Raw genomic sequence first — 8,699 nt, forward strand, 5'->3', positions numbered from 1 at the left:
CGGGGCGGGGGTACAAGGCGGGGGGAAGAGAAGGGGCGGGCCTTAGCCCTGAAGGGATCTCGTGACGTGTCGGCGCGCCAAAGTCTTCGAGCGGGTAGGCGTGCACGCGTGCCGATTGCTAAATAGGAGCCGGGGGCCCGGGGCGTGGGCAGGATGCCTCCGCGGCCGTCGCCGAGCCCTGGCGCCCCTTTGCAAGGAGGAAGTTACATTGCAGAAAGGAAATTCATGGTTGAAATCGAGGCGATGGGAAGAATGGGAGGGTTCGGGCGTAAGATTTACCACGGTCCTGGAATGTCCCACAAGTGCTTCCGGACAGCGTGGCCGAATGAGGGCGGTGCCGGAGACGTCCCCCCAACCCCTTCTGGTACGTCGGATGTACCTGTGCCCCGCCCCGGTGTGTGTTGCTCAACATGTTTCACCCGGACACTGGAAGCTTCTCGAGGACAGGAACTATTCGTTTGTATCCCCAGCATATAAACCTCATTATTGAAATAGGCTTGTGGGCTAACTGCAGTGAGACTTTAGTTGTTCCTTCCAGCCTGCGCAGCCTGGAGTAGTGGGGAACGTATTTATTGGACTGGCATCCAAGAGCCTGGAATTCCAGTGCAGAAAAACACGTTAAGTGCCTTCTATGTGCCAGGCGCAAGGGATGGGGGTAGGGTTAACAAAAACAGTCCCTGCCTTTCAGGCGCTTACGATTTAATGGGGGAGGGGGCAGCGCTGAAGGGGAAACTAGATGGAGCCCAGATGCAAAGGGGAGTCAGTTTAAAGTCCATTTTCTGATCTTTATACAGGAAAATATTGGGAAGAGTTTGGTTTTCCATCCCCCAGCCCTCCAGTTAGAGGGGAGATGAGAGTGAGAGAGGATGTGAATTTTGGTTCTCCTACTCCCACTTTCTGATACAAGTCATTTCAGCTGAACCTTAGTTTCCTAACGTGTAAAAAGGAAGTTATTATTGCCTTTTCCAGGGAGTGTGAAGGCGCTCACCGTCCTGTACACATAGACACAAAAAACAGGCGTCTGGAACATGTGCCATGTACAGTTTTTCCATAGAGACAATTTTATCAATAGTTGAACACCATTGAATTCAACAAGCGTATATTAAAAGCAATATCTGCACTGAGGATACAATGGTAAAAAAGGAAAGCAGTCTCTGACCTCAAGCTTATTTAATACTGAGGTAAACAACAAGTAAAGATAAGTACTGTATAAAATAGAATTTAAAATTGTTTTCCTGAGACTAGATGCTGGTTTGAGGAAGTGGAGAAGGCTTCTTATGTAGGAGGCTATTCTTGGGCTGAGCTTTAAATAAAGTGAGGAAAGAACTGCAGGTGAGGAGGGAGATGCCTGTCAACTGGGGGTGTGGCTAAACAAAACATGGAATATAGACATAAAGGAGTATTATTGCACTGAAAACAAAATGATGAACATACGAATTCAGAAAAAAGGGAAGGCTAAAATGAATTTATGTAAAGATTTGTAACCAAACAAGGAGAATCTACACATTGACCACAATCAAGTAAATCAATCCACAAGCCCCCTCCTGCTTGCTGGAAATAGCCAGCTGGGTGGCAAAGTCCATAGAGTGACAGCCTTGGAAATCAGGAAGATTCATCTTCCTAAATTCAAATCTGGCCTCAGACACTTAGTGGCTGTGTGATTGTGGGCAAGTCACTTCACCCTATTTGCCTCAGTTTCCTTGTCTGTAAAAGGAGCTGGAGAAGGTAATTGGCAAACCACTGCAGCATCTTTTCCAAGAAAACTCCAAATGGGGTTAGAAAGACTAGAATATGACTAACCCAAAACAAACACTCGAAGGACGCTGCCAGGTGCTAGGGATACAAACACAAAGAATGAAATAATCTCTAGTCTCAAACGTCTCTAATCAGAGAACAGGAAACAAAAACTACATCTATCAGTGTATACAGAATAAGGAACAGGGACAGTTTTTGCCTTCTGTATGTTCCCAGCCCCAGCATGGTGCCTGATGCCTGGTACGCACTTAATACGTGGTTATTGACTTGATAGGAAACATAGAAGGGAGGAGGGTGGGAAAAGATCAGGGAAGATATATAAAAAGAGAGGTTTGATTGTGTCTGGAAAGAGGGAGTCTGTGAGTCAGAAATGAGGATTGGGTGTATTCCAGGACAGTCAGTGAAAAGGCTTCTTGGGATTCAGAGATGGAGTGCAGTGGGTCAGGGTCCAAAAGATCCAAAGAGATGATCTTTTTAGATCACAGAGTAGAAGGAGGAATAATGTCAATTGAGGCTGAAGAGATTGTTTGGGACTTAGTTGTGAAGATTTCTAAAAGTTAAGCAGAAGCTCTTATATTTTATCCTATAAGCAATCGGGAGTTTATTGAATAGGGGAGCGATATGTGATTAAGACACTTTGATAGCTGTGGGGAGGATAGACTTAAGTGAAGAGAGACTTGGGACAGCAACCAATTAGGAGTTTTTGAAATAATCTAGGGGAGAAGGGCTGGAATTCAAGTGGTGACTGTGTGAGTAGCTGGGTTCAGAGGACAACTGAGAAAACTTTGAAGGCATTCAGAACTCAAATCAATACAGTGATGGATAACAACTTCAGAATATGGAAGTTTTCATAACTCCTGCCTTTTGGCAGAGAAGTGATGCATAGACCAAAGGAAATAGTGAGATATTCATTTTCAGACATTGTTAATTTATTTTACTTAACTATACTTGTTACAAAGGAAGTGATGGGTAGTGATAGAGATGCAAAAAGAAAAAAAGTATTAATATGTATTTTTAACACAGGAAAACAAAAGCTTAGAGAATACAAATGAAAATTACTACCTTGTTAAAAGGCTATAGGAACCTATATACTTTTTTAAAGCTACATGTAACAAAAGTTTGCTGCTTCATGTTCAATGTTTTTTGCTCTTTGTATATTATAATGTTTGTTTAATTATTAAATTCATAATAAAAAAGAATATTTAAAAAGAAGACATAACCTCTTGGGAAGCTGGGGGTTTGCTTGTAATTTTGTGTAAAAGGCTTGCAATATCAACTTAGTTAACATGTTTGTTTTTATTTTAATAAAATATCCTCAAGAATTACTTTTGTCCAGATCTGTAATTTTTATTGGTATAGGAAATTCATGCTGAGGTAACTAACAATGCAGAACAGTTAGTGATCAATAACTCTTCTGTATCTTACAATCTTAAAGAGATATGTGCAACACTGGGAGTTTAAATGATTTACCCAGAAGTCACATAGCTTGTATATTTCAGAAGTAGGATATGGACTCAGAGCAGGACCTAATCTCAAATGACAATTCTCTATTTACTGTACCATACTGCCTCTCATCTGAGAGCTGTGCTACAATATATTAGATAAATAAGCTCCCTGTGAGTTAGGATTATTTATTTCATTTATTGTATTTGCATGCCAAGAGCCTAGTACAATGCCTGGCATGTAAACAAGTGCTTAAAAATATGTGTTGATTAAATATGTTATAAATATAGCTCTACTGACTCTGTCATATATTAGGAAAACCATTGACAAACTGGAGTGTAACCAGTAAAGGAAAGACCAGAATGCCTGTGGAGAAATAGGAATGAATTCTACAATAATAGAATGACAAAGTCAAGGAGTTTAGAAAGACTTTAGAAACTGTCAAATTCAATCTGAAAGTGACCAAGACTCCTCTCTACAGTGTTAGACAAGGAGGCTTCTATCTAGTCTTTTCCTCAAGATATTTAATAAGCAGAAACTCAGCCACTCCTTGGGCAGCCCATTCTTATGGATTCCTTCATATAGCATGACCTCGAGCTCTTTGCGGTCCTAATAATCCCTTTAATAAAAGGATTTGTTCTGTGAAATTTGGATTCAGTCAAAGGGCTGAATTTGAGGACCTACATGTGGCTTTGAGGTCACAGGTTTCCATCCCTGCATGACCATTCAGAGCATCCTTTTTTGAATGCTTTCCAGCCCTTGAGGACAAATTGAAGAAACTGAGGATATTTAACCAAGAAAGAGAAAATTTAGTAGGAACATTCACGGTTTTCAAATAATTGAAAAATTCTTACGCATTGGTATAGATCCTGGCAGGTAGTAGGTACAATAAATGTGTTCCTTGATTGATTGATGTGAAATAGGGATTTAATTTATGCAGCCAAAAGACTGAACTACAATCAACAAGAGAAAGTTACAGAGCTTTTTTTAATTCAGTTTTTCTTAAAGGGGTGTACTAAACCCCTTTTCAAACTTTAACTGGTCACATCTACATATGAAAGGGTCAGGAATTCCCTTCTTACTCATCTACATAGGAGAAATAAAAAGAAAAACATTTGGGGAACCCCAAATCCTGGAGCTGTTCAGTAGTTACTGAACAAATGACCACTGGAAATTCAGCTAGCTAGGGTGAGGTCTCTGGTGGAGAAACTCAAGCCACCGGATCAGGGAAAGAAGTCCAAACAAAAGAATAAAATTGAAAGTGTTAAGTAGCTGATAGGACTCTGCTCTTTCTTCTTAAAAAAAAAAAAAAAAAAGGTGGCTAGGTAGTACAATGGATAGAACACTTAGCCTGTATTCAGGAAGATCTGAGCTCTGATCCAATGCATTAGCTGTGTGATCTTGGGCAAATCACCAAGCTTTTTTCTGCTTCAGTTTCTTCAACTATAAAATGGGGATAATAATGCCTACCTACCAGGGTTGCTATGAGGAAGAAATAATATTTATAAATCACTTGGCATAGTACCTGGAAAATAGTAGGTGCTTCGTAAATGCCACCTATTCTTTAAAAGTTTGCCACTTGGGAATGAGATTCTCCTGGGAAGATGAGAAGCCTCAGCAGTCAAAATTCTGAGGAAAAAAGGTAGGAGAGATCTACTTTCTGGAAGATGATTTCTGCCTTTTTTAAAAGAACAAGAAAAAACTACATTATTTAAGCTAAAAGAGCATGACAGCACCTGTTCTTCTCTTGAAGAGCTAGCCAAGAATGCTAGCTGTGCCAGAAGCTAGAGGCTCCATGTAAGCGGTGTCTAAGAGACACTAAGTCCAGTGGAGCAAAATCCAGAAGAACATAGTCTGGCAGTGGAAACTACAAATTCAGCAGAGCAAAGTTTAGTGGTAACCACAATGTTAGCTGGGAGTATGTTACACCAACGATTCCTTTCACATATGGGTGGCAGTAGATGGCGGTTAAGTCCCTTGTAACTCTCAAGTTCTCTGACTGATTCTATGAAGCAGGCCTGGAAGAAACATGAGTTGCCCCTTCCATACAAGAACCTTTGCCACATGCGTTCCCTTCCTATACATATTCACTTTCCCCACTGAAGCTACGTATTTAGATTGTGATAGGTTTGGGAGAAGTAGTTCAATGCTACTTTTCTTATTTTGCTATTTTTCATTAAGTGTTGTTGCTTTGAACTAATTGTGTTCTTTGGCTTTTCTATAAACGATATCAGTGAAAGTTCATGAGTTTGGGAGAGCAGACCCATTGATGGGGTTCAGACTCTGGGAGCCTCCTTGAGCTCCCCTTGAATCTTCCCACTTAATTTGGCCTTTCTTACTCAAATATAATCTTCCCATTTGCTCCAGCAGTCTCAGGAAGCCCATGGGCTTTTTGTTACCACAGTGCTCAGGTCTCTGTTGCACCCCCCCACCCCTGATCCCATCAAAACCCCATTCTCCAGGCTGCTGGCCACTCCCATCAAGATCTGTTTTCATTCCCATACCACCCCTATCAAGATCTCTGGATTATCCCACCTGCTTACCACCTGAGCCCTCCATTGTCTGATATCTCCTAATTGCCTCCAGGTATTTCCAACCCTTGACGAGTCATTCCCTCTTTGGACTTCTCCTCGAGACCCTCCCTAAACCCTTCCTCTCATCACCCTAGACTACCAGACCACTCCCAGATCCCTCCTATAGTCTTTTCTGTATTTAAGTTCCATCTTGCCTCCATGAAAGTGCTCAGATTCAATCCAGCTCAGACACTGTCTAGCTGGGATTCTATCTGGTCGGCTTGTATTCACAAGTGTTACGAATGCTTAGGCTCTTTAAGAGCCTAAGATGGGGAATCTTTAATAAACTTCATCTTTCTTTGACTTTAAGAAGGCTTGAGTCGAATACATTCAAGCAGGACCTGGTGTGTCAGTATTTGGGGGTCCCCAGCACCCCTAACCTCATCACCATGAAGCACCTTAAACCTGGGGTTCCCTGAGAACTTACCCTATGTATGTGGATGATAGATATCATAATTTCAGAGCTAGAAGGAAACTTGGAAGTCAACTGAAAATAATAATAATATTAGTAATACATATTTGTGGAATTGTTCAAGGTTGGATAATGGAAGCTCTTAGATAAAGTATTGTTAAATAAATTATTAACTATTAAGTAGAGTATTAAATAAATAAATAGATGCACGTGTGTCAGAATAAGTCCTGTTTTCTCAACTTTCCTTTTAAGATTCCCGGTGAGTATTAAATGCTGTAGAAAACCTGTTGAGCTCTAAAATAGTTGGAAGTACCTGCATTTTTTTATACTTCTGTAACTGATGCGGCCTGCACCTGTGGCGTATCAAATTAGCACCAGTACAGAGTATATTATTTCCATAACAACCTGTATTCACAATCACATAATCATACTGTGCTTAATTCTGTGGTCTATATGAGATTTAGAACCATAATATCGATTTTAGCTAGATTAGAAAAGCATGACTATTAGAATACCAAAGGAAGATCACTAGGGAATATTGGATTTTCATTTAAAATTGTGGGGTATTGTTTTTTAAAATACTTTGTTTTAAAAATCATGTTAACCTAGCTACTAGTTTCCAAACATCCAAGCATGTAAAATTTTGAAACAAATAATAGTGAAAACATTAACCAAAGTTTGTAGTAAGAATAACATGCCAACCTCTGAGCCTGGTCTACCTGAGAATTACCTTATCTGCTGTTTATAAAAGTCTGATTTTTCGTTTGGACTTCATCTATGTCACATCATCAGAGTTTGCCATTGTGTTGTAAATAATTAAAATTTCTTCGGTAAATTTTGTCTTCTGAATTATTATTGATCCATTATTAGGAAGTAACATTCACATGAATTGTAAATTTTACTGTGAATCACATTCAGAACATTGCTTGTATCCTTTAAGTATTCACATTCCATTTAGTGACTTATGAAAACACGTAGCAGTCCTTGGAATTATGTGTTTGAAAAAGATGCAGGTTAGTTCCCACAATTAATAAAGGTCAAATCATCTAAGAAACTTAAAAACAATAGGTTCAAAGTGGGGTAAATGATAAATGATAAAAGACATTGGGTGCATATCAAAAGATTTCACATCTTCCAGGAAGCCTGAATAACAGGATGGTGTGTTGTTGGGTTTTTTTATACTGAAAAGTTAATATTCTCAAACTACCATGTTGACTCAAATTTAATTTCTTATACATTGTAATAAAAATGAGGTTGTCACATGGGGGTTGTAGATGAGGCAAAATCATTAAAAGAACATGTACAACTTAAATTCCCAGACATAAGAAATGTGCAACACAATCCAGAATTTCTAAGCTGAGACCTCAGTAGCCATCTAATGGACTTCAGTTGAATATTAGGTCACACGGGACACCATTTTCTTAATGAGCTGTTCCCTTCCCTTTTCTTTGGTACCCCTTATTTTCAAAGAGTAGCAAATGAAAAAACTTCACTGGTGATCCCATAGTCTTGAGTTTCTTGCTCAAGATTTCATCCTCCTTGTTAATAACAATAGGTTCCTTGCTGTCGTATATTTTGTGCTCACGTGAACAACCAGAAATAAGTAGGAGTCATCACTTTTGAAAAGTCTTGGGATGTCCCCTGTTGTATGTTGGATGCTTGCCTAAGGAAGAAAAAAGACCTCTCTATTACTGTCATCAATTCAATAGTAGCTACTGCAGGGAGTCACCAATCACTGAACCTCTTCTCTTCCTCTGACACTTTCTGGTTTATCTCCCACCTGACAGTACCTCATCATTCTTTTGAACACATGCAGGTACTTTGTTATTTTTTTTTTCTTAGAACACCTAGGTCCCCCTTATTCAGGAAGAACCTTGAATTTCTATCTTAGCTCCAATTATTTCAGGGGGTTCTTTTTACTCTGCATGACATTCTTCTACCTTCCTACCTTGGGTCTCTTCATGATTTTTTTACTTCTTAGTTTTTGACACAGAAGGTCTTCTTCCATTAAAAAAAAAAAACACTCAAGTGTCCTCAGAATTTGGAATCTAGAAAAATGGTCCCCAAGACCTTTCATCTTCTAACACAAAAGTCATTCTGCATTTTGAGTTCATGGAGCAGTCCCTTGCCCCTATCAGGAATACAAACATCACACAGTCAGGACAAATCATTGTAAAATCCTCTGCACTTTCCACTGTTACTAGTAGTTTAGGACCATGTTATCTCCTTTTGTACATGTTCATTATAATGTATATATGTATACATATATAACTTACATTATTATATGCATGTATATGTAATTTACATTATATATGTTATATATAACATGCATGTTATATATTACATATGATTTGTTTTAATGAAATATTTTTTAATCAATTAAATCTATCCTCTCCTTTTTCCTCCCTTTCTTTCACCGGAAAGAAAGAAAAAACAAAACTCCTGTCATAAACTTGCATAATAAAGCAAAACAAATTCTCTCATTTGCTTTATCCAGAACCAGATTTTGATCTGAA

This window comes from Notamacropus eugenii, chromosome 5 (genome assembly GCF_028372415.1).
Source record: "Notamacropus eugenii isolate mMacEug1 chromosome 5, mMacEug1.pri_v2, whole genome shotgun sequence".
Lineage (NCBI taxonomy): Eukaryota > Metazoa > Chordata > Mammalia > Diprotodontia > Macropodidae > Notamacropus > Notamacropus eugenii.